Genomic DNA, 14,550 nt, shown 5'->3' on the forward strand with positions numbered 1-14,550 from the left:
TGAGACACAGATATAGGGAACAAATGTATGGACACCAGGGGGGGAAAGCCGCGGGGGGTGGTGGGGGTGGTGGTGGGATGAATTGGGTGATTGGGATTGACATGTATACACTGATGTGTATAAAATTGATGACTAATAAGAACCTGCTGTATAAAAAAAAAATAAAAGTTAAAAGTTAAAAATAAATAAATAAAATAAAATGCCATGCAGAGTCAATTATGCATTTGTGAGTCAATTATGTGTTTGTAAGTCAATTACAAGAAAGAAAACAGATGAGTTTTAAGACTTCTTATGTGCAATGCTGGAAAGGGTTTCAATTTAGGAGAACAATAATTTAAAAAAATGGTTTTAGGTCAAATGAGAAGGGAAAGCTTCCAAAATGCCTCCTGGGGATTAAATTAAAAATGAGTAAACTAATTGTATTTGCAGTTTAAATAAAACTCCCCTGAACTGCTTAATGGGCACCTACCTCCTTCAGGTATATTCTAGAGAAAACCCAATTTGCAATTATAGGCTAAGGAGATTAATGAATCACTACATTTTATTTGTATTAGAACCAGTGATCATAAGAAATATTTTCTGAGTTGGAGTGAAAGTAAGCTAGCTAGAAAAGTGGGCAGAGCTTTTTCATGAACCTATACATTTTAGCAGCCTATACATTTCCTAAGTTCAGGGGCCAAACGTATTTATCTTTATATAAGAAGGGGGCCTAGCACAGTACCTAGCAGACAGTTGGAGCCTAATAAACATACAAAATAAATAAAGCTACAATACTGTTTCCAGCTGTGCGTATTTTGTTTTTGTTTGTTTTTGCGGTACACGGGCCTCTCACTGTTGTGGCCTCTCCCGTTGCGGAGCACAGGCTCCGGACGCGCAGGCTCAGCGGCCATGGCTCACGGGCCCAGCCGCTCTGCGGCAGGTGGGATCCTCCCAGACCGGGACACGAACCCGCGTCCCCTGCATCGGCAGGCGGACTCTCAACCACTGCGCCACCAGGGAAGCCCAAGCTGTGCATATTTTAACTAAATGGGCAGAGGTAGGGCAGAGATGGAGGCAACAACTGTGCTTCTTGGCCTTGGTACCTCCAGGGCACAAGTGCCATTTGCTGAACAAATCCATGTGCACCTGAGCTCCATGAAGATGTGGATTTTTTCTGCTGTGTTCACTGTGGTATTCCTGCACCTAGAGGACAGCCTGGCACATATTCACAATTTCTGCTGAATAAACATGGTAGAAGGAAGGAGAAATCCTTTGAAGGTCAAGAGCAACTTTAGAAAATGCAGGTTTTATCAGTAAGTTGATGTATGTATTTTATTAATTAACTTTTTATAAAGCAATTACTGTTATTTAATAGTCATCAAATAGTTTTAACAACAGTGGCTTATTAAGAATGTGCCAGACATTTCAAATACAGTATCTCTTTTCAACTTTAAAACAATCTATTGAGGTAGAATCTATCTTCATTTAATAGAGAATCAAGTTAAGGTTTAGAAGAGTGACTTGGCAAGGAGTCCTCAGCTAGAAAAAGGAGGCAACGCTGGGGTGCTGTCTTAACTTGGGTCTGAGACAAAAGCTTGAGAGCCAGTGGTCTATTTGGGGGGTGGATTCAGGAAATAGGAGTGAGGGCGCAGAGGAAGATAAGGAGGGAGAGAAGTCTATAGAGATGTGTTACTGAACCAGCCAGGTACCACGTGGGAAATGGGCTCAGTCCCACTGGGCACCTCTGAGAAAGCAGGAATAGGTTCATCTTAGAAATGCTCTTCCATAGATAGGGGGCTGGACATTGATCCCCTGACTCCTGTCCCCAGCTAGCTGGTGGCTACCTCTGTAGACATTAACTTTCCCCATTCTGGGCTGCCCTGTATTGGTATGCAATGCCCTTGGCTTTGAAAGAGCACTTGACTGGGAAGATGCTGGCATGATGGGTGGGGAGCCCACCAGAGCTGCAGCTGAGATCCAGGCAGGTTGAGCGCTCCTGGCACAGGGACACACTGAGCATGTCCGCTGCCTGCTCTAACTTCATCCATGTCCTCTTTTAGTTTTAACTAAGCAGCTATGTTGCCTCCTGTTGAGAGGGAAGCCAAGAGGAATGCAATGAGAAACCAAGCACAACTTCTGTGGTGCTCGTAAACCTAATTTAGGGAAAGACCTGGGCCCGTGAAAAATAAGGTAACAAGGTGTTATTAGTAAAGAACAACTGAGTCCATGGGTGGAGTATGGCCCTTAGGTAAATAAAAATAAATATTTCCTAGAATATCCGTTTCCTATGGTTGCTATCGCAAATGACCCCAAACTCATTGGCTTAAAACAACACAAATTTATTCTCTAATAGTTGTGGAGGTCAGAACTTAAAATGGGTCCATGGGGCTGCATTCTTTTCTGCAGGCTCTAGAGGAGAACCTGTTTCCCTGTCTTTTGCAGCTTCTAGAGATCACTTGCATTCACTGGCACCTGGTCCCCTTCCTCCATTTTAAAAAATTTTATTTTTAATTGAAGTATAGTTATTTACAATGTTGTGTTAGTTTAAGGGGTTCAGCAAGGTGATTCAGTTGTGTATATATATTGTATATATAGGTGTATATATATATATATATATATATATATATATATTCAGATTCTTTTCCATTATAGGTTATTACAAGATATTGAAGATAGTTCCCTGCGCTACACAGGAGATCCTTGTTGTTTATCTGTTTTATATATAGCAGTGTATATCTGTTAATCCCAAACTCCTAATTTATCCCTACCTGCCCTTTCCCTTTTGGCAACCATAGATTTGTTTTCTATCTCTGTGAGTCTATTTCTGTTTTGTAAATAAGTTCACTTATATCATTTTTTTTTAGATTCCACGTATAAGTGATATCATATGATACTCATCTTTCTCTGTCTGACTTCCTTTAGTATGTTAATCTCTGGGTCCATCCATGTTGCTGCAAATGGCATTCTTTCCTTCTTGTTTCTGGCTGAGTAGTATTCCACTGTATATATGTACCACACCTTCTTTATCCACTCCTCTGTCCATGGACATTTATCCTCCTTCCATTTTTTAAGGCCAGCAGCACAGCATCTTCTCTCTTCTCTGAACACCTGTATCTCTCTTAATAAGAAGCCTTGGGATTACACTGGGACCAACAGGATAATCTCTCTAAATCAAGGTCCTTAACTTAATCACATCTTCAAAGTCCCTTTTACCATCTAAGGTAACATTATCACAGGTTTCTGGGATTGGGATGCATGCATCTCATTGGGGTTGGGGTGGGGGACATTATTTAGCCTACACAGCCAGTAGATCCCTATACTTTCTTTTTTCTGGAAGAACACACATGGCACTAACTGTTGATATGGTTGTTTTAGGGAGAGGGACTGAGACTTCAGAAGAGGAAAGGAGACTCTGACTCTTCATGTCGTGCTGTCACCTGCACCCCGCTTTTATTTTTTACCATCTGCATCTATTTCCTTTTGCTAAAAGAAAACTGTTACCTTGCTTTTCTGGATCCTGAGGTTATGTATGGACTACTTTGTTTTCTGCTTTAGACATTTCTGTATTATAAAAACAACAATCTAACCAATGTTTTTAAAACCTAGGGTTCATCCATAAAATGAACTACCACGTAACCATTAAAGAGAATGAGGAAGGTCCATACACAGTCCCCAAGAGGAAGAGTTGGTGGAAAAGCAGGATGCAGAACTGGCTGTGGAGAAGGCTTCCATCACTGGAAAAACACTGCAAAAGGGATATATGTGTTTGCTTCTGAACAAATATTTCGGGAAGACACACTATACATAGTAGCTGCCCTGGGGAGGGGAACTGAGGAGGATTTTGGCACAAGACTTTTCACTATCTACTCCTGTGAAATATTTGACGTGCATGTGTAAAATACTACATATATATATATATATATATATATATGAGAAATTTTATCATGCCCATGTCTTACAGTGCTATACAAAAAGAAAGTACTGAATGATGCATTCAGTAGAGCAATAACACAACCTTTACCAAACTCTTCTTCTGGCCCAGACTCTGTGTTAATAAGCATTTCACATGGACCACATAGTCTATGGATCACAAATGAATGAGTGTTTAGTGTTTGGGGGGAAGTAAGAAATAAGATCAGACAGGTAGAATAATCCAGTACTGAAATCCAAGATGGGCATTTTGGAAGTTTTTAGGGTGGTTTTTTGTTGCTACTATCGGTGGAGGAATCAATTGGATTTCAGTAGCAGAACCAGAGAGGCCAAAAGTTCTAAAATTTGAAGGACTGTCCCCTCAATAAAGAATTATCTGGCTTCCCTGGTGGCGCAGTGGTTAAGAATCCACCCGCCAATGCAGGGGACACAGGTTCGAGCCCTGGTCCGGGAAGATCCCACATGCCGCGGAGCAACTAAGCCCGTGTGCCACAACTACTTAGCCTGCGCTCTACAGCCCACGAGCCACAACTACTGAGCCCACGTGCCACAACTACTGAGCCTGCGCTCTAGAGCCCATGCGCCACAACTATCGAAGCCCACGCGCCTAGAGCCCGTGCTCTGCAACAAAAGAAGCCACCGCAATGAGAAGCCTGCGCACCGCAACAAAGAGCAGCCCCGCTCGCCGCAGCTAGAGAAAGCCCGCGGGCAGCAACGAAGACCCAACGTAGCCAAAAATAAATAAATAAATCTATTAAAAAAAATAAAATAAAGAATTATCCCATTTTGAACTTTACTCTCAGGGTACCATCCAGCACTCATGTAGGTGAGAATCTTCTATATAATTCTCTGAGTAGAGAACCTACTGCACACAAACAGAAGGTCTTTTGTGTGATTTTAATCTGCACTGTTTCATTCTCATGTTCATGTGCACCTCTGCTTTTCCCTTTCCAGGATCTCTTCTACAAAATGGTTTCTGAGTCATCTTACTTCTCCTAAATCCAAGCTGATTCACTACAAATAGGTGCAAATATATGACTATGTCATTTTTATCTTCCATTAGAGTCATGCCTGAACATTTATATTTAAAAAATAAATTATTTCATTGTAAATTACTTTCCTTTTATTACTCCTTTATAACTGTATTAAAATCATGGCATAGTATTGAGAATTGTTTCCAAACTACATGTGTTGGTAGTAATGCTATCTATGGATTTCATTTTGGGAGAAGAAAGGAACATTATGATGCTCTTCACCAAGGGGTTCAAAGTCAGATGCCTTTGGAGGTCAGGCAGGCCTGTGTGAGGTGGCCTGGGAATGATACTGTTGGTTGTAGACGCCCCACTCCACCCCAAAGTATCCAAAGTTACAAAGCGTTTAAAGATTTCTGGACAAACCAAATGTGGCTGCTGTCTTCTCCCACCCTGAGGACTCCCAGGTGGGACCTCCATTCCAGAAAACGATGAGTCATTGAAAACCAGGGGATGACCAGAACAGTTCCTGCTTTGCTACTCTGTCTTGAAGAAGCATTTTTTCTCCAAAGCACTGGCTTCATGGAGCACACCTCAGCTTTCCATTCTTGTAAGACATTATTTCATTATAACAAAATAGGGCTAAACTGTACCGTTAGCAATTGCATTTATGTGGTTGCTAGGTAACCAATTTGCCCTTTGGGTTTTAGAAGCAGCTGAGGGTGCTAAATATCACACTATAAATCAGGGTGGCAAAGGGAGCTCAGATATGCTTAAGACGGGGCGTCCTCCAGAAGGGCAGATTGTAACTGGTTATCGATGAGATTAAAAAATTAGGATCCAAATTCAGTGTAAAAATTTGGACACACCAACAAGGAGAAAAGGGACATACTATATCTAAGTTTAAACAGAATGGGGTAGAAAAGAAAATGTAGTCTCATTACTTAAATTAGGTAATATAATTTAATTCAGAGAAGACTAAGACCCAAATTGCTTATTAATAATGACAATGATGGATGTAACATTTGACTTCTTACTAGCTTTCATGTGTCAGGCACAATGCTGTGCTTGACCTGTATCATAGCATCTAAATGGCACTGATCTACAAGGTAGTTATTATCTCTATTTTGTAAATGAGCAAAACGAGGTACAGGAGCCAACCTGAGTTTACTATACACAAATCATGCTAAACTGGCCATCCTTTCTGGAGAGAATTACTGGGTTTGGTGTATTTTAGTTTCAGCAAAAGGAAATGGTCTGTAGTATTTCTGTGGATTGATACCTGTGACTTGGCTAATAAAACCTGGTGGATTTAAGGTGGCCTAGATAATCACGTCCCCCTGGTGCAATGACATGCCAGTGGGAGCTCTTTTGAGGGTGGGTTACTGTTTTCTGCCCTGTTCTACTTTTCAATAATTGGTGAGGATGAGCTTGTATAAGACACAAAGCTGACACGTGGTAGAGCGCGTGGTCAATAGGAGGCACTCTGGGAGCCAGACAGTTCTGAATTAATAATAACAATGATGATGATGACAGGCTAGTTTATAGTATCGAAGTTCAAAGTGACTTTCTGGATGGCAGAAAACCAAGAATTTGATCTTAAACACCTGTGTATGCTATGAGGCAATACGGAAGAAGAAGAAGAAAAAAAAAGATAGCAACATCCACATTCTGGGATAGCTCTCTCTTATTTTCTTAAAAAGTCATTCCTTGGATGGCCACTGGAGCGCCAGGAGTCCTCAAGACCTTGAGCTCTGGAGCCAGGCTGGGTTCAAACTCTAGCTCTGCTACTTAATAGCTGTGTGACTAGTAAAATTTCTGAATCTTTTTGTGCCTCTGTTTGTTTTTAATCTCTAACATGGGAATATTACTACTATATACATTATATGGGGCTGTTGTGAGGAGTTAATGAGGTCATTTGTGTAAAGAATTTAGTGTAATCGATGTACTCAGGAAATGCTAGTGATTACTACCATCCTTAGTCCTAGGAATGATACTAACAGACTGGCTTACAGCACCAACATTTAAAATAATCTCAGTAGTCTTGAGTGGATCTCAAGTGAAGGCTACCAGTCGTGCAAGGCAACATGGACAACTTGTGGGCCAAATGGAAAGATTAAGGATTGATGGGACTCAATTTACACCTGATTCAAGTCACCATCTTGTATTTACCTATATTTAAGTCTACGTTTTCAGGGACCTATTAGAGCCTCACTGTGGTAAAGAATCAAAGATGGATAACACACAGGTGTGGGATGGTTTGCACATCTTAGAAGCAGTGGGAAAAACCCAGGTTGCCAAGTGGCACTAGTTCTGGAGGCTCCATTCACATGGCAACTGCCCTCCTGGGGGCGGGGGGCGGGTCACCATTCACATAATTTACATAACTGCTGCCCTGGAGTTGGGCCATCTGGTACCCCTCCCGGCTCACAAGCTATAGTTCAAGAGATGAGAAGCCTGACTAGGAAAGCAGACAAACTCCCCGCATCTGTGTGTCAGAAAACCAAACAACCCCTCTCCAACATCTGTGTTCACTGTGAGGAAATTTACAGTGAGAAGGAAAAGGGCGGCCAGGCAGACATTCCTGGATCGATTGTTTTTAAAGTCATTCCTTTTGTGGCCATCAAGGAGTCCCAAGATGCCCTCTAACTTTTCTCAGATATTTGTTAAATCCTTTCCAAAGAAACCCTTCTGAATTCTCCAGGCCTGAGGATGTTCCTTCCCTTCTGCTTTCTTGCAGGATCTTAAGGCAGGCATTATAAGGGGGCAGTTGAGAAAACAGATGCTACCTTTAGGCACCACACAATTACAGGAAATCAACAAGGTGCTATATTGCATCATACATTTTTCTTGGCATTTGTTTATACTGATATCCTACCTATGTCCTTTATATAAACTTCAGAACATATCTAAATGAGTTGGGTACAATCCTCATTGTTTGCTCATTCTTAAACAATGGCTATTTATTTGAATGCCTACTAGGTGTCAGGCATTATGCTAGGTACAGGGGATAGAAAGGCGAGGAAAAACCAACAAAATCCCTGACATCCTGGAATCCAGGAGTCTTGTGGAAGAGACAAAACACTAAGTAACTGCACTCAAATAAAAGCTTTAATACATATTTAAAGTAGGGCTGGGAAGCAAAGGATTGTGCTTGCTTGTTAGCATAAAAGGGAATCTCATCTAGACTGTTACTAGAAGGTATATTTGAAATTGAAAAGATAAGTAAGTAGCAAAAGAGCTGTGGGCGGGGGTGTGTAGGGCTAGAAGGGACAGCACATTTGATTAACTACCGTGTTAATGGTCTTTTCAACCCATAATTGACAATCAGACCATTGGCTACACTGACTTATATGGGATGCTCTAGTTATCTGTTGTGTAATAAACTGTCCTACAGCTTGGAGGCTCAAGACAATAACAATGCTTTTATTATCTCCTAGGGCTTCTGTGGCTCAGGAATCCAGGAAGGGTTCAGCTGGACTGGTTCTGGGGTTGCAGCTTGGGGTCTTGGTTGCAGTCAGAGGACGGATGTAGCTGCGGTAGTGGGGTGAGGACTGGCTGGCCAGGCACCTCTTTCTTGCTCTCTTCATGTAGTCTCAGGGTCCCTCCATGTGGTCTCTCTGTGTGCACTAGTTTGGGCTTCCTCACAGCATGGTAGCCTCAGCATGGTAGGGCTCTAAAAGTAAGATTCCCAGGGAACAAAGGGAAAGCTGCATGGCCTTTTATGACCCTGCTTCAGAAGTCACTTCTGCATTTTATTAGTCACAAGTGACTCCCTAGTCCACTTAGGTCCAAGAGGATATGATAAATACCCTATAACTCAATGAAAGGAATGTCAAGGTCACGTTGAAGAAGACCACGTGAGAGAGTAAATATTGTGGTCATCTTTGAAAAAGGCAATACATGGGAGAAGCCAAATTAACATGTTTTGGACTAGAGTTCTTCTTAAGAACTAGCTTTAGTACAGAGATTTACAGGAATTAACTTCACTTTATATTTCTACCACATCATTATAGAGATAACATATTTCAAAACACTTGACAATTTACAAACTGCTCTTAATTGATCATCATAATAAGCCTGCTAATTATTAGGACAAAATATTATCGCCCGCACTGTTTAGACAAGAAAACGAAGCCCCAACTTTTCACAGACAAAAAGGGAGCACACTCAGGATCTGAATCCAGAATGAAGTGTTCTTTCTTCAGAAACACCATTTTACTGAAACATGCCACAGAAAAAATCACAACTTACAGTCTGATGGTCCTTGTACCCTTTTTAGGATACAAAGCACTTGAACAGTCTATGGCTTTGACTGTTAGCAGCACCATTTATATGAGAATATGAAAACCAATTGTTTTAAATAGCATCCATTATAGACTGAATATAAAGACCATTTCCAAATTGCTTCCAACATTTTTGGTCCTATCTTCTACAAATAATTAAGGGTTAGCAACTTAAAAATTAATTCTAGTGGTAGAGCTATGCATCTTGCTTAATGGATACCATGAATCAATCCCATGAGATAAAATCTACTTTAAGAACTCTCAAGAAAAGGTGCTATTTCAAAGAAGGCATTGTTATTTCTCTCTCTTCAGAGTAGTGGCCCAGCCCTCATATTCCAACCTCTGAGCTACTTACAGCATCAATTGTGAACGTGTTAGAAATGCAAAAAAAGCAACTTTTCAAGACTCATTCCAGGCCTGGTGTAGTGGCTGAATGGTGGCTCCCTAAAAGCTGTGACAGATCCTAATTCCCGGAATCTGTGAATGCGACCTTAGTTTAAAAATGGGTCTTTGCAGATTTAATCAAGTTAAGGATCTCAAGAAGAGATCATCCTGGATTATCAAGGTAGACCCTAAATTCAATGGCAAATGTCCTTATAAGAGAAAAGCAGAGGGAGATTTGAGACAGAGAGAGAAGTCTATGTGAAGAGATTTAAGTAAGGCACGAGCCAAGGATGCCCTGGAGACACCAAAGGCTGAGAGAGGCAGGAAGGATCCTCCCCTAGACCCTTTGGAGGGAGTGTGGCCCTGCCGACACCTTGATTTTGCACTTCTGGCTTTCAGAACTGTTAGGGAATAAATTTCTGTTGTTTTAAACCATCAAATTGGTGGTGATTTGTTACGGCAGCCCTAAGAAATTAATACCTAGGGAGGAAGAAGCCCAGGTAGTGGGCCCTGCAATCAGTATTTCAGCAAGCCCTCCTGGTGACTGTGATGTATGCTCAAGGTTGAGAACCACCAGTCATGGTTGAGAATCGCTGAGTAATTGAATATATGGCTCTATTTATGACTGGCTAGAGATGTGGACATTATTTTCCTACAGGGCAGCAGAGGCCTTTCTAGATATGTTCAAATAGACCAAGTATGGTCATTGAGCATCTGGAGTAAAATTGAGTCTCAGCAGGTAAGTGAACTACTCCAGGTCAGCTCTGGAAGGCTCTCTCTCTTGGGGTTCTTCTCATTTAAAACAAAGGTTTATTTTGCTCTGAATAGGGACAGAACACTGGGCCAGGCACTGCAGTTATAAGTAGGTATAAGACTTGATTCTTACCATCAAGAGTTCTGCCAACTCATTGGAGAAACAGGACGAGTAGATACAAAGATAAACAATTCCATCTCCAGCTTCACATGGGCATCATGTCTTCGAAACACCTCTCATAACTTACCAAATAAGAAACTCTTCAGGCTACAAGTGTATCTTTAGCCAAATTCCTCCTAAGCACTGGGGTGGCATTAAATCAACGCTGGCGTGCTCTCATTTCTAAAATACAAGATGCTGTTTCCCAATGAATAATGCATCCTGCTTCTCTCGCACGCTCTCCCTCCTTACAGATTAGTTTGCATATCAAGAACAGCTAGACTTTCTAAAAGTCGCATCAGAGCAGAACGTTCACCTGTGGATACACTTTCTAGTGTGCTTTTAAATTCAGGCATTTGAGGGTACCCCGAGAGAAATCGAGATACATCACAGCCTGGGCAAGAACACACGTCGGCTGTTGAGAAATGACCCTGCTTTTGACTAAAGGGCTGAACTTCTTGACTGGCTTAAATTCAGTGTGAAAGAGGTGGGGGTGGCTCTCACCAGCTGTATGTCTTCTTAATCAAAGTGACACATGTGCCACTGTGACCCCCAAAGTCCTTTGGGGACACACAACTTACTGGGAGAGGTACACCCCGAGAAGAAGGAGGGGGTGCCCATGACTGTGGAGGAACGTGCTAGGGGATAAGATCAGGAGATTATGGACAGATGGCAGCCTGAGGCTGGCACCACAGCACAGCATCAAGGCTACAGGCTTCAGTAGATCCCGAAGCCTGCATCTCCACTCAGTGGCTGTGTGACACTGGGCAAGTGACTGAACCTCACAGAGCCTCAGTTTCCTCGCTGTTATGTGAGAAAATAATAGGGGCTACCTTAAAAGGTCGCTATGAGGATTAAACAGTTAAAACACAGAACATTCTAATAACAAAGCGTGGCAGAATATGTAATATATTATCTCTTCTTTTTCCTCTCCTCCTCCACCATCCTCTTCTTCTCATCATCTTCATCTTCTCCATCGTCATCATCACCACCACCACCACCACCATTCACAGTGTGACCTCACACCCTTGCAGTCCCAGGGTTTAAATCTGATTCTTCCTCCTCATTTGCTTTTTGCTAACTAACCTTAGAAAAGCCATTAATCTCAAGAACCCCCTGTGCATGGCCAGCATGCCTCTCACTATGCTGGTAGGTGAGGGTTAGGCAGAGTTCTCTTAAAGCCCCTAACACAGAGCTTGACTCTTCATAGACACTCAGTAAAAAGTCCTGTTGTGATTCAAAATAAAATCATTATGACCTGACACACAGGAGAAAAGTTTGAAGGGAGGAGACCAGCAAAACAGCAGAGGAAGGAGGGACTTGGGCTCCTTCCACATCTCTTGGAAATGACAGGAGGGAATTAGCTGACATGTGACAGATGAAGAGCATCAGTTCACTTCCTCCATAACTGGTCACCGGCACAGTTCCAGGCACTGTGCTCAGTGTTTCATCCTTCTCTCAATGGTCCAATGAGGCAGGGAATGGATTACCCCATTTTACAAATCAGGAAACTGATGTTCAAAAGGGTGACATAGGGAATTCCCTGGCTGTCCAGTGGTTAGGACTCCGTACTCTCACTGCCGAAGGCCCAGGTTTGATCCCTGGTCGGGGAACTAAGATCCCACAAGCCACGCGGCACAGCCAAAACAAACAAAACAAACACACACACACCGAAAAGGGTGACATAAATTCACCTGAATTAATTATTAACCTATTACTTAATTGTTAGTCTTCCATGTGGAAACTATTTAGAATTCAGGTTCCAGCTGGCCTCAGCTTTTAATAACTACACGATACCTACCTTACTGTACCAACACCTGCAGCCTGCTAGCACTACTGACATAGGTCTATATTCTATCACCTTTGAACAGTGATGGGGTTGAAAGGAAGCTCTGTGAGGACCCTCTACCCCACCCTTCAATGTGGGAGAGCTGAGCAGAGGGTCTTGCGGAAGAATAAATCATCACACCCACACCCTAAGCCTCCAGGAGGTCAAGCTTCGTACAGCTGATGCTGCTGGCTGGGGAAGCCACTTTGAAAGGCGGGAACTTCCGGCCATCACACCTTCCGGATATCACTGCTGGAGGGGGCGGGTAACCACTGGCAACAGAACCGCCTTGGAGAGCTTGGGTCTCTAGGTGGTTGCTGGGGGTCATGAGCACTAGATGTTCCTTGGCTTTTCTCTTTCTCTCATGGCCCACATACAGTTAGTTCATGAGCAGATCTGGCAGCTCTGCCTTCCTTTCCAAATGCATGTAGAACCCGCCCATCACTCGTCACCCACCATGGCTCCCACCCTGGCCCGATTCGCCGGTATGACTGAAGTAGCCTCCTCACTGGTGCCTTGCTTAGATTTTCATCCACTTCAGTCTCTTTTCCAGATGTCAGGGAGGTCCTATGAAATGAAGGTCAGGCCATGTCTTGCCTTTCCTTGTGAGTATAAGCTAGGCTCCTTACAATGCCTACATGGACGGATAGGATCTGCTCCTCTGGCTTCTCCCAAAGTCACCTCCTGCTTCTCTCTCCCTTCTCACTGCACTCCATCCACACTGCCTTCTTACAGTCCCTCCAACAAGCCAGGCGTGTCCCTGCCTCAGGACCTTTGCACAATCTATTTCCTGCCTGGAATGCTCTTCCTCCGGTTACGGATGTGACTCACCTCTTTCAGGCTGTGCTCAAATGTTACTTTCTCGGATAAGCCTTCCCTGACCACTCTATTGAAAATGTCCCAATGTACCCTTACCCCAGTCCTGCGCGTACCTTTTCGTGCTGATTTTTCTCTCGAGCTCTCATTACCTAATACTCTACATAATTCTTATTCACATTGTTTATTGTTTCCCTCCACTAGAGGGAGACATACACTCCATGGGGCCAGAAGCCTGGCATTAACAAGTATCTGTAGAATGAATGAATGAATGGGTGAATGCATATGTTTAGCCTGGCTCCCGGACACCCGTGAGATACTACTGCTGTCACATACATGCTTGCGCCCCCTCCACGCAAGACTTGGGCCAGGGAGCACCAGCCTGGTAGCCACCCGGTTCCTAGCGGGCGCGACCTTCCAGTAAGCATGAACTTTGTCTCTCCGTCACTGGCTCTGGCAGCAGACTGTAACAGAAATTCCAGGCGGGGTTCTCATGCCACCTCCAGAAAAGGAATCGATTCGGCTCAGTCCTGAGCCCGTCATCCATCATCGTAAACAAGCATGTGTGCTCGGAAAGGTCCCCCAGCAGTAACTGCGTGTTCCCACAGTCCCTCCCAAAGGCAAGAATAGTATTCTCATGAGAACACTTCCTTTCCCAGACTACAGAGCCAGTGCAGAGCCAAAGGCTCCTGCCCACCCAGAGGCAGCATTGCCACAGGCACCACTTGCCATCAGCTTATCACCAGCTCTGGGTGACACGGTCTCAGGGAATAACACCAGGCGTATCCCTGGGGACATGCTGTCAGGACATCTGTGACACTCTGATTTTGCCTTATACACTATATACGTCATGCTGTCAGGACATCTGCGACACTCTGATTCTGCCTTATACACTATATATGTATTTTTTCTAGTTGGAATTTTCTCTGGATCTTGAAAGGGCTGTTGCCCAGGTCTGGGCACCACCCTCCATCCAGGCCACCTAAGCCACCCTCCTCCCAGCTCCCTCAACCTGTTCATCCTCCCTCCTCCATCTTCTCCTGACCCAGATTCCCTCCATCCTTGAGCACCAGCTCCGGCCTCCCTCCTCTTGAAGCTTTCTCCTGCCTACTCTGAGATTTTCCTTTTTCTATTTCCTACATAATTTAAAGATGGCACCAAATAATTTAGCATGTAATTGCAGAAGCTCTTACATTGTTATTCTTTTACGTGTGCTGCTTCCGTCTTTGAACCAGGCTGTATTCTTGGCACCTTTTCTTGTTTTACATCTCAACTTAGGGCTCGGTCTGGAGAAGCTGGGGTCCTGGGTGAGGGCCCGAAGCCATTCAAGGAGAAATGCCAAGCAATTCCAGAGCACACATCTAAGAGAGGGTGAACATTCCTGTGATGTTCTTGCTGTGACTCTCTTCGAGAAACAGCTTCAAAGCTCCAGCTTCAGAACTC

The 14,550-nt window shown here is 43.4% G+C and overlaps 1 protein-coding gene across 1 annotated transcript in view; it reads right to left on the reverse strand.

The window, feature by feature from the left end:
- The window catches only part of CDH13 (cadherin 13), a 1,013,556-nt gene that overhangs the window by 319,684 nt on the left and 679,322 nt on the right, over positions 1 to 14,550 (reverse strand). The window lies entirely within an intron of this gene.

The sequence above is a fragment of the Monodon monoceros genome, unplaced genomic scaffold (genome assembly GCF_005190385.1).
Source record: "Monodon monoceros isolate NGI ecotype Baffin Bay Population unplaced genomic scaffold, NGI_Narwhal_1 Super_Scaffold_10, whole genome shotgun sequence".
Classification (NCBI taxonomy): domain Eukaryota; kingdom Metazoa; phylum Chordata; class Mammalia; order Artiodactyla; family Monodontidae; genus Monodon; species Monodon monoceros.